The 18,566-nt window shown below is 37.6% G+C and overlaps 1 protein-coding gene across 2 annotated transcripts in view; it reads left to right on the forward strand.

Moving 5' to 3' along the window:
- Nucleotides 1-18,566, forward strand: part of HTR2C (5-hydroxytryptamine receptor 2C) — a 289,469-nt gene that overhangs the window by 17,450 nt on the left and 253,453 nt on the right. For both annotated transcript variants that reach the window (XM_045471406.1, XM_045471407.1), the window contains exon 2: nucleotides 6,136-6,197. The gene's annotated coding sequence lies outside the window, so the exon portion shown is untranslated. The remainder of the gene's footprint in view (nucleotides 1-6,135; nucleotides 6,198-18,566) is intronic.

The raw sequence follows: 18,566 nt of genomic DNA on the forward strand, positions 1-18,566 counted from the left end.
TGTATTAAGATCAATGACTGAAAAGACTCATCTCAAATAGAAAAGTTTGCATCATTCTGATTATACATAAACACTTAATATTTGCTGATGCGAGATAGAGGCCATATAAAAATTGACCTTTGGGTGTATCTTATTCAATTAAAAAAGATTTCATAATGCTTCAGCTGTCTGGCTATATTTGTCATAGGTTTTTGGGTTGTTGTTGTTTTTTTTAATGTTCTGCCCCAGCTTCTTTTTTAACAGTTTTATTGAGATATAATTCGGATACGATGCAATTCACCCACTTTAAAGTATACAGTTCGATGGTTTCTAGGTTGAGAACTTTTTCATGACCCTCAAAAGGATCCTTTCTTTGTGTATAAACTTGCTTATTCTGGAACCCACAAACTTTTGACATATGTACTTGCTGGGAATGTCGGACAGGTTGTTTTATATTAAGAAGAGTTGGCAGGGGTGCCTGGGTGGCTCAGTCGGTTAAAGCGTCCGACTTCAGCTAAGGTCAGGATCTCACGGTCCGTGAGTTCGAGCCCCGCGTTGGGCTCTGGGCTGATGGCTCAGAGCCTAGAGCCTGCTTCCGATTCTGTGTCTCCCTCTCTCTCTGCCCCTGCCCTGTTCATGCTCTGTCTGTCTCTGTCTCAAAAATAAATAAAACGTTAAAAAAAAAAAAGAAAAAAAAAAAAGAAGAGTTGGCAAATAAAACAAAAAATTTGTGCTTAGATTCAGGCAATACACTCTTGATTTATCTGGCTCAATCCTTAACTTTTTTTAAACGTCAGAATGTAATAAAATTTTGCGTCTGGGATTCTATCACCTTTATTTTTGTCTCAAGTTGTATGTTAGTACCACAGAATCAATAAAAAGGGAGGCATCCTTCAAGTACTTCTGTTCAAAATTAATTGATTTCGGAAAAACCTTAGTTTCACACTCAGGAATATTCCATTTCTCCCTTTCTTTCATTTTTCTACGCAATCAACACCGGCCAAACTTGACTATCCTTTACAGAAAGGAGGCATTTACATCAGAAAACTTTTGAGTATGTGCTATTTGCAGTTGAATGCCTCGGCCTCTGGTTGTTTGGGGGTTTGGGGGTTTTTTCCCCCTCTCAATCTCTAATATGGAACACACCTCCTCAAAATTACACCTATTCAGAGCATTTTTGTGAACTAAAACTGTCTTTCATTCTTCTAGGCTTCGCATTATTCTTTTATAATAACCGTGTAGCATAACACATCACTAGGAACTTTCAATTCGTATACACGTTAGCTGCCAACCTCAAAAAGCCACTTTAATCACATAAAACCTGCTGCCTTCTACCCAAAATATGATATCTATTATTTAATATACTTCCCATTTGCAGCGATCAGTCTCGTAATGTCTAGTAACATATATAACATATGTTATATATATGTGTATATATATATAATATATAACATAATATATATAATATATGTATATATATTATATATAATATATATATTATATATTATATATATTATATATATAATATATATAGTATATATGTATATATATTATATAACATATATAATAATATAACATAATAATAATATGTAACATATATAAATAGATCCTATTAACATGCCCAAATTCGTATTTTAATCTTCTTTTTCTGAAGCGTATATGCTCTATACACAATAGAAAGTAATTTGTTATTGTTACTTGTACTAAATATGAGGGTGCGATTGGTAATGTGCTATTTTGTATCGGAAAGCTTTGTCCAGTGGTTTTGTCTTTTGAAATTGCTCCTTTGGTTTGCCATGTTCACTTGAACTTGTGATTCACTGTTCCGAGTAGCACCAATGGTCCACACAGAAAGCTTTAAAGGCAGTATTACGTTAGATAAAGACGGTGGTATTAGAATATCCAGTGAAGTTGAAGAGAAAGTTAAGAGAATGTGAATGAATAAGTCAACAGGATAAGGCAAGGGGATAGGCTTTAAATAGTCTATAAACAAGACTCAGTGAAAGAAAAGACTGTTTTGAACAAAGGACAGAAGAAATAGAAAAGGAGAAAAGCATACCTTATGGTTCCATTGATAGGAACTTCTAGAATGGGCAAAAATAATCTAAAGTGATAGAAGTAAGGAAATGGTCACTCTGAGTCAGTGGGGGGTGACTACAAAGGAACAGGAAGATAGAACCATTCGGTATCTTCATGGGCACGGGGATTGCGCAGGTGTGTATTTTCTTCCTCAAAACTGGTCAAACTCCATATGTAAAATATGTACATGTTATTATATGTAATTTATACTTCATTAGAGTAAACTGTGTAGAAGTCAAAGCACTCAGTAAAGGGTAACCATTGTGTTTGAATGGGATCAGATTTTAATCCCGAATAAAAGATGACCTCCTTCTTTTTAAATACGAAATATCTGCGTCATTCCAAAGAGGTACATTACACTCTTTTGTAATGTATTCCTGCTTCTCAGGATTGAGTACTGCCATTTTTTTTTTAATTTTTTTTTTTTAACGTTTATTTATGTTTGGGACAGAGAGAGACAGAGCATGAACGGGGGAGGGGCAGAGAGAGAGGGAGACACAGAATCGGAAGCAGGCTCCAGGCTCTGAGCCATCAGCCCAGAGCCCGACACGGGGCTCGAACTCACGAACCGCGAGATCGTGACCTGAGCTGAAGTCGGACGCTTAACCGATTGAGCCACCCAGGCGCCCCAGAGTACTGCCATTTTAATGATGACGCTTAGCCACAGTAAGATAGGCATTTCTTTAATAGACATTCTACTTTAAATGCCTGTTTTTTACCCTGTGATTTCAACCGAGGAGAAATAAAGCAGCAAACTTATCCATTAAATCTTCGCAGGATTAGTATGACTTTGAAAGCGCGATTTTGAATTGAAACGACTGTTTCATCATACTCTTTCTGCGGGTAGGCAGAAAGCAAACTAACATTAATTTTTGTAGGAAAAGGAAGATAAAATCTGCCTTGAACAATCACAAAATTCCCCTTCATACCACTTTATAAGTCAGTTATAAATAGCATCAGAAGTAATAGGGTTGCACATGAGAAATTGAAAGATAGCGCATGCACTATTTTTGGAGGAGCCATTGTGTCGTGTTTGGATCAGTATGTAGAGCTAGGTTGTGGCTAGGGGCATCTTTCCTTTTTCTCTGGAGTCAGCAGCCTACAAAGGAGAAAACTTTATCAAAGTCATGTGGGAATTTTATTTTTATTTTTATTTTTATTTTTATTTTTATTTTTTATTTAAATTCAAGTTAAGTTAACATACAGTGTTGTCATGGCTTCAGGAGTACAACCCAGTGATTCATCCCTTGTATATGACACCCACTGCTCATCCCAAAAAGTGTCCTCCTTAATGTCCATCAGCCATTTAACCCAACTGCCCACCCACCACCCCTCCAGCAACCCTCGGTTTGTTCTCTGTCTTTAAGAGTCTCTTCCGGTTGGCCTCGCTCTCTGTTTTGATCTTATTTTTCCTTCCCTTCCCCTACGTTCATCTGTTTTGTTTCTTAAATTCCACATACGAGTGAAATCGCATATCTGCCTTTCTCTGACCGACTTATTTCGCTTAGCATAGTACTCTGTAGTTCCATCCATGTTGCTGCAAATGGCAACCTTTCATTCTTTTTCATTGCCGAGCAGTATTCCATTGTGTATATATGCCACATTGTTTTTATCCATTTGTCCATCGGTGGACATTTGGGTTCTTTCCATAATTTGGCTATTGTTGATAGTGCTGCTCTACATGTCATGTGGGAATTTTAAAGACAACAGTTGAGTAAGGTAAAAAGAAACTTGAAATGACAATGCTGATGACAAAATATATCTCAGATTTATGTATAAATAACCGAAAGAAAAAGACTGAAGAGTGTGTGACAGATATAAAATCTGAATGTAAAGAATGCCATCAGTGTGAAGCAGAGGCAAATCAAGTGGGATTAAAGAGAGAGACAGAAATGGGGGGAAGAAAAGTTAATTTTGCCTAGGGTATTCCAGACTTTTTCAAAATTAATTAAAATTTTATGGGGCACCTGGGTGGCGCAGTCGGTTAAGCGTCCGACTTCACCCAGGTCACGATCTCGCGGTCCGGGAGTTCGAGCCCCGCGTCGGGCTCTGGGCTGATGGCTCAGGGCCTGGAGCCTGCTTCCGATTCTGTGTCTCCCTCTTTCTCTGCCCCTCCCCCGTTCATGCTCTGTCTCTCTCTGTCCCAAAAATAAATAAACGTTGAAAAAAAAAATTAATTAAAATTTTAGAGATGTACACGAAAATGTTGCAAACACCAGAAAAAGTATTTTTTTCAGTTGATAGGTCTGGAAGTAATTTTTTAAACTGTAAGATCGATTGTTTTTATGGAGGAGCAGAAATGCTTCATTATATCTCATTTCTCCCCCCAAGGGAGTGTGGAAACCCGCAATAAATAAATCCTGCGTGAATAGGTAAAATTAAGTGGGAGCTACAGCAGTAGAACAGGTCATTACTATGTACTGAAATGATTTCAGGCTTTGCCGCAATTCTGTTTCATTTTTACCGTACAGACTAATAACTTGGCAATCGACTTCTTCAGCATGCAAGGAGTCTCATCATGGCTCAAAAATTACTAATTTTGTACTTCTGGGTCTGGAAATATGCTAGGCAGAACCGGGTTTACATCCCTTTTCATGAAGAAATTATTTTTATTTACTGTAGATCCCCTAACATTTCACGAAAACACATGTTTAAGGTGATCATGTGTTCTCACATATTTATTTCATAAATCTTTGTATTATTTAGAGCTGTAAAACAGACAAGAACATTCTAGTGCAAATTTATAATATTAAATGTATTTTCCTGACATTTAGATTAAGATAGCAAAGCTTTTACCCATGTTGCTTTTCATTAATTTGAAGTCAGAACTACTCTTTATGTACTGTCATAAGGAATGAAAAATATAACAATTTGTTGGCATAGTCCATTGTCTCTTGAATGATTAAGAGGGTAGTCACATTAAATTATTTAAATTGTAGCTTTAAATTTATTGCATTAATATTTTATACTATGCTTCAAATCTGTTACTTTATATTGATAAGTTTATGAGCTAATAAATTATTTTAATGTCTTCAAATAATACGATAATTAATATTGCATATGTATTTTTTATAACTCTAGTCGTCTTTTCATTATTTGATTTTATTTACTTGAATGAATGGAAGAATTAGTTTTGTAGGGGAGGAAAAACTTTTCCTCTACACTGTTGTGTTCTTTTCCTGAGACCTGCAAACTAAAATGACAAGTGAGAGAATAACAGGAGAAAAAGTTTTGTTTCATATACATATGAAGCCAACAAAAAAAGCAACTGGCTTGTTTAACAGTAAAGTTAAGGACTTATATACTTAACTTGGTAGGAAAAAGGAGAAGTGAAGAACAACTTCTCTAGGAAAAGCAAATAGGTTTCTTTAGTAAAAACAAGTGGGTTTTTTAGGAGAACAGATGGGAGAGAAGTTTGTGATAATGTTTGTCTATACAGGTACCAGTGGTCTTTCCATCTACCACAGAGCTATACAATTTTGCGGAGAGGGTATTCATGGTGGCCTCATTAACCCAGACATTACAGCTTTTAGTCAAATAAAGGAAACACAGGAGGCTTTTTTTTTTTTCCTGCAATATGGTTACAGCAAATTTATTTGTCCCGCAAAAATGTAGCTGGCTAATATTTGTATTAATTTTGTTTTCAAATCTCAAAATAAACACTGGCAACCGATAGGTTTAAAATAATTGATACTGAAATGACGATTTTTCAAATGTCATTTCCCCTTCCAGCTTCTAGTATCGTTTTTCATACCTATGGGTAAAATACCATTTAATTAATCCTGGTCTGTAATTACTTCCTGGGAAATAATGTTTTAACTTAATATTTGAATCATGATTTTGCTGGTTCATGTATAATACTTCACTGATATTTAATTTTCTCTGTTATCTGCTACACTAATGGTTGGGGCTTTTTAAAATGAACTTTATATAAATGAAACAGTCTTCTGGTGCCTTATGGATATCAGCCTCATTACTTTTCAGTTATGCTTTATACATGGATAGTATAAATAGCTATTGTAAATAACACTTTACTTACAGAGTTCTCATTGCATGTTTCTAAATGTTTGTTTTCAGGGATATCAACCAATATCCATGAGCATCTATAGGCCAACCATCGCCATCCTTCAAATATAATTGTAAGTATACCCATAAACATGCTACAGCACTCTCATTTTGCAGTAATATTCAACCATTATAGTTAGGAGATTCTGATTATTTTGGTAATGTAGACCTACCTCTGAACTAGTAAACATTTTCCACTAATGATTTACCATATTTGAAAAAGAATATTATTTCATTGGTAAATAACATTTTAATGCAGCTTTAAAAAAAAAAACTCAGCCTATTTAATTACCAAATAATGTGTTAAACAGACACCCTTGCCAAAATGTTTAATCAGCACCCTGACTTTATACTAAATAAATATCAAATAAGATAACATAAATAAGAACAACTAGATTAGTCAAGACAAACTGTGAACTTTAATTTTTCTCCTTCAGAAACAAACTCACATCCGAGATTAGGCCATAGAAAATACAGCTATTATTTTCCTATGATAAACTTTTGAAGATATTCTTGACGGATGGACCTAAAAATCTCAGGAGGAGTATGAGGGGAGACTGAGAATTTTGTTTCTTCTTTTTTTTAATTTTTTTAAAGTTTATGTATTTTTGAGAGAGAGAGAGAGAGAGAGAACGGGAATGGGGGAGGGGCAGCGAGAGAGGGAGACAGAATCCAAAGCAGGCTCCAGGCTCTGAGCTGTCAGCACAGAGCCCGACACGGGGCTCGAACCTACGAACGGTAAGATCATGACCTGAGCCGAAGTTAGACGCTTAACCGACTGAGCCTCCCAGGCACCCCTGAGAATTTTGTTTCTTAAAAAGGAGTATCAGGGGGTTCCTGGGTGGCTCAGTCGGTATTCTCTAGGTTTCTTAAGCATGTTATTACAATTTAGGCAAAGTAGGTCAGAATTAGATCCCTTATTTTAAGCTCTAGACTGCACAGGGGATCCTCAATTAAATTTCTGATTGTTCTAGGGGTGCCTAGGTGGCTCAATCAGTTAAGCATCTGACTCTTGATCCGTGTCCTAGGTCATGATCCTCACGGTTTGTGAGTTCGAGTCCCCCATCAGGTTCTGTGCTAACGGTTCAGAGCCTGCTTGGAATTTTCTCTCTCCCTCTCTGTCTCTGCCCCTACCCTGCTTGTGCTCTCTCTCTCTCTCAAAATAAATAAATAAATTTTAAAAAATTAAAATAAATTTCTGATTGTTCTCAAAGTCATCCACATATATTTAATTCCGCACAATGTTTTTAGAATGATAGTGTTGGAGGAAGAACTGATAATGATTGTAGAGGTTAACTTGCTTTTACAGTAAAATGTTAACAGACTCTTTCAGTATAAAATTAATATATACCCATTACATAAAAATTAAATGATGCAACCTGAAGTGGAAAGTGGAAGTCTATCCAAATTGGAGAGAAGTTAGGGTGGAATAAGGGTGGGGAATGTCTGCTGCACATATTATGATTGATCAAAAAATAAAAGAAGAAAACAGTGATTTTACATCAAAGTAGTTGCATCAAAATGGCTGCATTAAAATGTACCATAGTCAGAATGGTCAATATCAAATTGTCCTGCTTTGTGATTTGATGACTCACCATTTAACATGATGACAAAGGTTCCACTTCCTTTGTTTAAGATGTATTGAAGAAATTCTTGGTGCTATATAGCCAGGTTTCCATAAAAGAAACATGAAATTCAAAAAGCGTAAAACGTAAAATCTTAAAGAGCCCCAGCAGCTGTCCTGAGAGTGCACACAAGAGTCACTCAGTGTACTTTTGTGAAAATCCAAGTTTTCCCACAGATGTTTTCACTACGTTGGTGAAACAGGCTAACGTGGACAGGCAGGTAAGTTTACACTCTCAAGCTTCAAACCGTGTTCACTCACACAAGGCCACCTCGTCTATATCAATGGCAACAGAAGCCCTACGGGGTGGTAAAGCCCAAGGTCAGCCTTAGTAGAATGTGACGTAAGCCGGTTTCACCTGCAGTACGCCCCTTTGGACACACGCCTGTTGACACCTTGTTCTTACCCAGCTGTTAACTGGAAGAGAGATTTGATATACAAATTCATGCTAGAGTGGCAATATCTAACAAGTCCTACCCCATCCAGAGAGGCGCACATTTTAACATCGAAAATGGGACTCCAACAAATTCCTTGATTGGCTAAAAGAGAAAATATGCCCCAAATGTCATCACGTTGGTATATAAGCTTGTTGCCTACTTCGCTTCTCCAAAAGGCTGGCCTCCTCAGGGCATATTAGTGACACGAAAAATAGATATGCAACATACTTAATATAAAACCTTAGACTCTGGTTATTTATGGTAAAGAATTTTGTTATTGTCACTAAATATGTTCATTCTCACTGTATGTAGAAGAGTACTAAAAGTTTTGTGATAATGTACATACATCCACAACTTGATATTCTTTGAGGTTTTGAAATGGGGGTGCCTGGTGATTTCTAGCTATTTTAAGCTATATGAGATTCCACCGATTTTTAAAAATAAAAGGCAATTGACCTGATTGGTCTCCAGCTATCACTCAAACTTAGTAACACCTACTCTGAAGCCTTACTTAATGCTACCTATGGGCTACTATGAGATATATATATATACTTATTATATATATATATATATCATATATAGTTATTATATATCATATATATCACAGTGAAGGTAATATGTATCAGATATATATGTCTGATACATATGTCATGTCATATTTATATGCATGATATATGTATCAGATATATATATCAGATATATATCACAGTGAAGAAAATAATCTAGGAAATGTGTTCAATGTCTCCTGCGAAAAATAATCAGTTGGACACTGTGCTCCCTCCTGAGCTGGATAAGGTTTGTAATATTAGTAAGTATTAAAGATAAATACTATCTTTTTTTCTGTAAAACCATATCACCATTTAAAGTTTCTTCACAGAAAGTGAAGAAATGATGTACATACATTCCTTCTACAATGTCACGATGGATTTATACTTGTCCCTTTCTTGACATCTATATTAACACCTATACTTAAGAATTAAATTCACACCTACGTGAACACCTATATTTAAGAATTTTATCTTTTAAACTTTTGACTAGGTGACTCTGTGTTGTGATAAATAAATACAAGTTCATTTAACGGAAGGATTTTTTTTTTTTTGCAGTGTAAGTTCTCTGATATATAACTGAGTATTATTATAAAGTTGTTTTGGTTACCAAATGACTTAAAGGAAGACATAAGTAGACGCTAACAAAAATCAGCTATTACCTACGTACATCTTATTGTTCTTCAGCTCTTCGTTTGGTTAAAGTAAATGAAACATAATCAAAACTCATGAAAGGGTACAGAATTGAGTATTAAAATGTCGTGTGTTCCATGAGTAGAATATGCCTTTTATACCACCTACAGGAACCAACATGGTGTCTTGTACGTAATATGCATTTAATAATATATTCAATAATTAGTGCAATAATAACTATTGAACTAGTAGTGATAAAATAATAGCACCTTGGGAATAGATACTCAGTCAGGCATGTCTTTCAGTAGTGAATATATATACATATTTAGAGCATAAGAAAACCTAAACCTTTATAAGATAATTCCACATTCCTCACAATTTTTACTTGTACTAATATTCCAAAAATTGAAGTAGTCTTTTATAATAATCAATAGAACTAAAAAACATGGCTTTAACTGAGTGAAGAAATATTTATTGATTTCAATAATCCAACTGAGCCAACTGATAACTTGAAAAACTATATACCACACATATTTTTCACTCTGACTAGTCTGCACCCAAAGCCAACAAGGCTGGCAACGTGGTTCAGAATGTGCCCGTGCTAAAATGTTCCAACTTTTCAAAATAAGCAAAAATCACTTTATTTTGGCAAGGTCAGAAGCTAAGCAGTTTCAAGGTAGAGTTGCATGGCCATTCACACTAGATCATAGCAGCGAAATAATTTTATATGTACATTTTCTGATTTTGAACATACACCTTTCAAAGCTATGCTTGTACTTCTAAATTTTGCATTTTCAAAACATTCATATCTCCCGAAATATCAAATATGGGTGTAACTTTCTTTTAAACATGGGTGTAACTTAAGGAACTGCAACAATTAAATTAATACATGTGGTATAAGAGGCCGTCAGGATCAAGGAGTTTATGACGTAGAGAATGTTGATTTCGTATTTATTAGTCTTAAGTACATATTGCTATCATTTTAGAAATGGCACATATTACCTTCCCAAAGGATACAGATATTTTAATGAGGCAGAAGTTGTTACACATTGTATAAAATGCATATTTGCATATTTGCATCATGTTTCTATCACATTTTACTCTCGTTTAAAAATTATTTTTCCCCTGCCAAAATTAAACCTATGACCCAGACAAATAACACATGGTATATGAGAGCTTGCTAACAATCGCTTTCTGAAATATTCTCTCTTCGTACCTCTAGGCATCATTGTTCATTTAGCTTTCTCAAAACTAAGTATCTTTATTTGTATCTTTAGAGACAAATAAAAACTGATAGTAAGCTTATAAAAAGATACTAATAAAATGTGAAAAGCGAATCACGTATTTGTGGTATGTTCGTTAAAACTATATTATATCAATTAAAATCTCTATGTAATTAATTGTCTTTCCATGGAGTATTCGTATTGACTTCATAGGGTTTTGATTATATGAGAATATACTCTCCATGTGTTGCAAGTTTCTTAACATCATTGCCAATGACACTGTCATTTAGACGGTTGGATTAGGCAAGAAACTGTCAGTCATCCTTGAACATCTTCCTATCCCTTATGCCCCATAACCAATTTCATCACCAACTCCTGGCAACTTTAGCTTCTGAATATCTTCACTCCATTTCTAGCATCCTTATACTGGGTTTGGTTTGTCCATCACTTCTTGTCTGAGTACAGGAACACCCTTCGAAATAATTGCCCCAATTACACATTTGCACTCCCAATTCCCATCCTCCCTATTCTTAGTGCTCTTAGAATAAATACCAAAATCTTTGTTATGGGTTGTAAGAGAACCTAATCTGACCCCTGTCGACCTCTTCGGTGCCATAGTTTACCCTCTTCCCTCACCTCCCTCATGAATGCTTCGGCTACGACTGTCTACTTTCAGTTCCTTGAACACATCATGCTCTCGCCTCTGTTGTGAATCGTTCCTTGCATTTCCCACCTCTCCTAACGCTCACATCGCCATCATAGCACTTACTGCGGTTTATAGGTTTATGTTTATACATTATATTAAGTTTGTCCATTTATGCTTGTGCTTAGAGATCCCTATCTCCTCCACTAGATGTGAATGTCAGGAGATGAAGGGCAGGATTTGCTTTGGCTGAAGGTTGTAATTTTTAGCATCCGGCACGGTGCCTAGCATATGATTCAGTAAATAGTCATTGACTGAATAACTCAATGAACACATAGGTATTTGTTAAAAAGTCATTCGTGTAACTTCTTGGAAGTAGTTGATCTGTGGTTGCTTAATTGTGCAGGCTATTTTTCTACTCGCCGCCCCCTACTGGTAGCTATATATATTGCAGCCTGGTGAAAAATTTTAGAGGCCTCAGGTACTAAGACCTTAACGTAGGGTTGCAGATGGGAGCTATCAATTAACTGTGACAGCAGTAAACGTATCACCGTGTCTTCAAATGTGGCATTAACTCTACAAGCAATTGACATATAAAAAGACATCAGATAACCAAATCCTATCACTGCTATGCATTATTAAATAAGCAAGTTCAGGGGCGCCTGGGTGGCTCAGTCGGTTGGGCCACCGACTTCGGCTCAGGTCATGATCTCACGGTCCGTGAGTTCGAGCCCCGCATCGGGCTCTGTGCTGACCGCTCAGAGCCTGGAGCCTGTTTCAGATTCTGTGTCTCCCTCTCTCTGCCCCTCCCCCGTTCATGCTCTGTCTCTCTCTGTCTCAAAAATAAATAAACGTTAAATAAGCAAGTTCAAATTTGTGACAAATTAATTCTGCATAACCTATAAAGTATTAAGAACTAGTGCTAATGGGGCTCACCTTTCACATTAAAAAATGGAATATATATATATATATATTGATTGTAGTATGAAGGTATCATTCAATATATGAATATATATGAATATGATTGAAATGTGATGTTACTAGACGAACACGTTGATAAATGATATGATTCTGAATTTATATTTCCTCCTGGCCAACTAAGATTTCTTATTCCTGCTTTAATTTCACATTGTATTTTATTTTTATTCCACTAAATTACACTTAGCTATTATGCAGTGAACCAAATTTGTCTCCGATTGCATATATCTCCCATAACTCATACATTTTACTACCCTAGTCATGTTTCCATTTTTTCGTCTCTTAAAATATTGACAAACAATTTTAAGACGGCACGATGAGTGCTGGAGCAATGTTTCTCAAGCCTTATTGTGGATGTAATCATCTGGGGATCCTGTTAAGCTGCAGATTCTGCTTAAGTAGGTCCGGAAAGGAGCCAGAGTTTGCGTGTCTAACAAGCTCCCAGGTGACGATATCGTCGGTCCGTGAACTATACTTGTGGGAGCACGGTAAAACAGCAGGGGTCAACAACCTTCTTCTGTAAAGGGCCAGGTAGTAATTATTTGTGGCGCTGTGTTCCACATAGTCTCTTGCAACAACTCAGCTTTGCTGTTCTAGCATACAGTCGGCCACGGGCAACATCGAGAGGAATGGTTGCTCATAAAACTTTATGAACACTGAAATTCGAATGTCTACAGTTTTCACAGAGTATGGTATATCATTCATCTTTTTATTTGTTTTTTAAAACCATCTAAAAAATGCAAGTGCCATTCTTAGTTCGTGGGCCATATACAAAGACAGTGTATAGTTTGCCGATCGCCCCGCGAGAGGATAAAGTGCCAGTGGGTAGGCCGGACGTGTTCGGCGAGAGAGGCTCTGTAGAGAAGATTGCTGTGACTCGAAGACACAAGGCGTTGCAGATTTTCATGAGGAGTTGTGTCAAGCGAGCGTGCAGAATGAGAAGTGGAGGATGTGATTAAGTTCCACATTTTGGAACGTTCAGAGAAGCCTGGTCTGCCGAGAGGGAGGAAGAGGGTAGCAATGATTGAGGAAACCAGGAAAAGCTACATTGGAAAGGTCAGGACTCTCTGCAAGTGACAGCAGACTGTTCTCAGATGAGAGGTCTAGGGAAGCATTTATAGAATCGAGGTTTGCAAATTCATTGAGGAAAAGTGAAACGAAGATCACAAAGCCAGGCAGGGCAGGCCAGTCAAGCCATTTTGTCCATTATTACAAAGCACACAGCCGACTACAAAGGGAAGCCAAGAAATGATGAATGAAGATTAAAAAGATGGCCTCTCCAAACGCCTCAGCGGCTGACTCACATTGCTGATGAGCTGGAGAGTAGGCATACACACTGAGAGGTGAAATGAGCATGTGTCTGTTATTTCTCTGGAACGTGACCCAACACCAGAGCTGGAAATGGTGAAAGATGGAATGTCAAGCACAAAAGTAACTCAATCCCAATACTTTGGAGAAAGCTCTTCCTCTAGTTCGCTGTCCATTTCTCACATCATCCATCCCAAAAGGACTTTGTCGAGTTGTTTTACAGTTGTGTTTCATTGGAATGCTAGAAGTGAATTAAGACTTGCTTGGGGAGCACCTGGGTGGCTCAGTCAGTTAAGCATCCGACTTCGGCTCAGGTCACGATCTCAAGGTTAGTGAGTTCAAGCCCCACATCGGGCTCTGCACGGACAGCTCGGAGCCTATCTGGGATTCTCTCTCTCCCTCTCTCTCTCTGCCCATCCCCCGTACTCTCTTTCTCTCTCTCCCTCTCATAAGTAATTACACTTAAAACATGATTTGCTGGGAACTTATTATATACAAGGAACTTAAGGATTTTTTTTTAATTCTTATAACAATCTAATAAATAGGGAAATGACCACTTATTTATTTAGATTTTCTCCAAGATAGGGAATGCATCTACGAGGAGCTATGACTCAGTCATAATCCCCAAGGGTAAAGAAAAAAATAGAAGGCAGAGGGAAAGTTTTCACTGTTCCACAATGGAGGGAAAGCCAACATTTTGGTCAGAAAACTATACGTGACTTTCAAATACTGACTAACCATGACAGGAAAGGCAACTTATTAATGGAAGTTAGGAAGAATACCAAATGTACACATAGGAAATTTTAAACTTTTTTTTAACATTCAAAAGACCTGGGACCAGGTTTCCATCAAATAAGGAGAGATGTTGCATTTAGTTATAGTATAAATTATTGTTTATTGAACATCTACTCAACGCCAGGCAATATAGTGAAAATTATACAAATTATTCCATTTAATTTTCACATTTTAGTAAAAGTGGTTGTTATTATGAAAACTTAACATATGAGTCCAAGAGGGCTTAAGTGAGTTATTCAAGGTTCCCTGACTCCTTTGGACTTGCCTAAGAAAAATTGCTATTGTGGGGTGTCTGACTTTGGCTCAGGTCACAATCTCACAGTTCATGGGTTCAAGCCCCGCGTCGGGCTCTGTCCTGACACTTTGGAGCCTGGAGCCTGCCTCGAATTCTGCGTCTCCCTCTCTCTCTGCCCCTCCCCAGTTCAGGCGCTGTCTCTCTGTGTCTCTCAAAAATAAACATTAAAAAAAAGAAAAACTGCTAGTTTGTAAATCTGAAAATATTAAATACATAGCACATACCAGATGCCAAACAGAAATTCATCGTTGTTTTCTTGCTATTATGGTCAATAGTATCACTGCTATTTACCTGATGCCTCTAAGCCTTTTTTTTTTTTTACCTCGACCATAATGTGAAAGTCAATATAATACAAGTAGGTCAAAGGATTACATGAAACAACCCACTTAAAGTCTCTAGCATATGGAGGCCACTTGGTAAATGTCAAAACTACATAAATTTTCTCTTGAAGGATGCTCTTTATTCTTAAATACGACCCAATAAGACAGTTGATGTCAATGCTTCCAGTTATTTAGCGGTAGGCCCCTGGGTAATGAAGTTGACCGTGTATCTTCAGAAAACAATGTCTGACTAAAAAATGACTTTAGTTTAAGTGTCTGGAATCAGAAGGTTGAGTTTAGGGCTGAAATACTCAGAACATACTTCAAAGTTTCTGGGTTGATTTTCTGCCCCACCTACTATTTCCTGTAGTTTATTTCTTACATATCTGTGTATGTAACAAAAGAATATTAGTTATAATCCTATTAAAATAGTATAATTCATTCATTTTTTTGCCCCAGTTCAAGAGTTGTCTTTTATTTATTTTAGAAATTTTTTTTTAATGTTTATTCTTGAGAGAGAGAGAGAGAGAGAGAGAGCATGAGGAAGGGAGGGGCAGAGAGAGGGAGACACAGAATCGGAAGCAGGCTCCAGGCTCTGAGCTGTCAGCCCAGAGCCCGATGTGGGGCTTGAACTCACAAACCCTGAGAACATGACCTGCACCGAAGTCAGATGCTTAACCGACTGAGCCACCCAGGCGCCCCCGACAATTGTCTTTTAATAGTTGAGGCAATGTTTATTGATAGTATGAAAGTGGTTGATAAATGTGTTCAATACATGTTGGACGAAAGAGTGAATTAATGACTCATTTCCATTATTATTTATTATTTTTATATCTTTAGATTTCCATAAAGAAAGCTCCCTTTAAATTGGATATATACTTAGCTCTGTAAATTCATTTAAACAAAACACATCATGTTCCCCTGGATATAAAAATACAAATGAATTAGGCCTTATTACACTTTATTTTTTTTTAATTATATTTAAAAATTGATTTTGGTACTCGATGTGCTAACATTTAAGTACAGCACACCTGCCTTACATTGTTTGCTCCTTGGTGCTTTTCTTCAATTAATATTCATTTTGATGAGCTTTGGCAGTCCTCATGCTTTTAAAGGGTAAGCCAGATTTTCAGTTGACAAACAGATCTTGGTGTATTGACTACCAGTAACCTCGGATTCTAAAAGGAGAGAAGACGACCAAGTAACTCCAGTATCCTAGAGCAACCTGATAGTTCAGTGTCTTCTCTAAATTGTTACCTAAAAGCCGGCCTAGAACGTACCTTTTCAGAGAGGGACGCTTTGGGGAAAAATGTTTGCCAGAGAACCTATCATTGAAAAGATAGCTCAGGGAAACAAAGTGATAAAGGCCAAGGAGAAAGGGTCAAATTAGCTGGGATCGTGATACCGTAGAGAAGTGCCCTGGGAGCTCAACACTGAAGACAGTTGAGTTTAGAATGTAGATCGGGCGGGAAGAAGGGCACTTCAGGAGTGTGTGTTGAGGGGCAGGGGCTCCACAAAAAGCTGGGAAACCGATTAGCACGGAATGAGTGGGAGCCGATGTGGCCTGTGACCTTATTGGGTTATAGTCAGTAACGGGGTAAGGCGGAATAGATAAGGCGAGGGCAACATGGAGAAGATATTAAAAGGGAGATGCTGATTAAAGGGTTTTGATAATACTTATAGCTGTTCTTCCAAAGAGAAACGCCTGTAAGTGCTCAGATATACTGTGGATCTCTCACCTCTGTCTCACAGTTCCGACGCTTTGGTAGTGGGCTCTCCAGTGATTACACCTGTAACAAGCATGCCCGACCACCAGGTGGCTACAAAGTCAAGTCATGCTGGGGGAGTTGCCCAGTGTTTGGGACTCTGATGCGGTGAAGGTTTTTCCAAGTCACAGCTTCAGAAATCTGATCAGCTACTTAGTGTCCTATCTCCTATCTAGACAACCTTATCGAAAAAGTCGAATGGAGCTCATCGCTTCTCAAGATTCCTAAGCTCAGGGAATGGGTCTGTATGTTAGATTCCCAAGGCAGGCGCCAAAGCAAACGAAAGAGAAGGAACCGACACGATTTGTTTCAAGTTTCTATGCACCCTACTTTATAATCCGTGACTTGCTCCCAGATCAATGTCTTTAGTGTTACTGCTAGCCACCATCGAGCTCTGTCCTTGAAATATAATTTGTTTATTTCTCTCCCACAATTGACTGGTTGCCATTCCCTATGGCAGAGTTATAGCTGTGAGAAGTGATAGATGGTTACTGAATTAGAGGAAGAGGACCAGATAGTGAGGCTCTCTAAAGCCTTCAGGGGAAGGTCAGTGGCAATTTGGATAGTAGGAGTTGGCAGAACGTGGCTCCGGCAGCTTTTTCTTCATTATACATTATGATATCATGCCCCAGAGAACATCAAGTTCTCAGTTTATTTTTTGGGAAAATTACATAAAGCCAAGATCAGTATTGTTTGACTCTTCGTATTAATAGGTAGTGCATTAAGTTTGCATTAGAACGAAAAATGACGTAACCTCGTTTTTAAAAAACAAAACACTACAATGAACATATCAAAATACCCCCGTCACAGGAAAAACATGCTGTTCATTACTCTCAATTATTCAGAGGTTTTGACACAATTTGCTGTAAACATTCGAGTAATAGAACAGTCTAGAACTAGTAGCTGACGGTGATACACTGAACTTCATCATTTTTCCTTCCCTTTGTGTCTTTGGAGGTTCGAATAAAGAATGAATATTAGATTCATTAGCCAAAGTAATTATGGAGAACTATTATGGGATCAGCACAATGCCAGGGGTTCCAGGAGTTGGCATAGTGCTGACCCCAAAATTTCAGGAGTTGTATTGGCCATGATCTCTGACCTCCCAGCTTGCTCATGATCTTACCAGTGAGATGAGATTAACATGAAACCAAAACAAAAGCAGAATGTTACAAAGAGCTAAATAGCGTGCCCTAAGCAATAAAGATCATACAGGGACAAAGAAGGGAGAAATCAACGAAGCCTGCATTTCAGAGGGAGAGCCATCGGAAAGTGAGCTCATAAGATGGGATGAATTGTATCCATAGCGGCCATCCTTCTCTTCCATCTCATTAAGCAGTCTATTTGTCTTTTTACACCCTCTCCAGACATTCACAGAAGTCCTTCTGACATGGTAGGGACTCTATTGACATTTGCTGGTTGATCTAAAAAAATGGAAGGGGCAACTGAGTGACTCAGTCTGTTGAGCGTCCGACTTAAGCTCGGGTCATGATCTCGCAGTTTGTGAGTTTAAGCCCCACAGTCGACTCGCTGCTGTCGGCACAGAGCCCCCTTCGGATCCTCTGTCCCCCTCTGTCGGCCCCTCCCCTCGCTTGCACGCTCTCAAAAATAAATTTTCAAAAATATTTAAAAAAGAAAATTGAAGTATAATTAACATACGGTGCTACATTAGTTTCAGGTATACGACATAATGATTCAGCAATTCTATGCATTACTCAGGGCTCGTCACAGTGTGGTCACCACTAATTTTTTTAGAAGGATATGGTAACAGCAAGCAAAAGAGAGATATTTGGTTTTTCTGTCAAATATATAGTTATCTTGTGAAAAGTCTGGAATGGCCATGGGTAGAGGACCTATTCATTGGATCATGGTGCCA

The sequence above is a fragment of the Leopardus geoffroyi genome, chromosome X (genome assembly GCF_018350155.1).
Source record: "Leopardus geoffroyi isolate Oge1 chromosome X, O.geoffroyi_Oge1_pat1.0, whole genome shotgun sequence".
NCBI lineage: Eukaryota > Metazoa > Chordata > Mammalia > Carnivora > Felidae > Leopardus > Leopardus geoffroyi.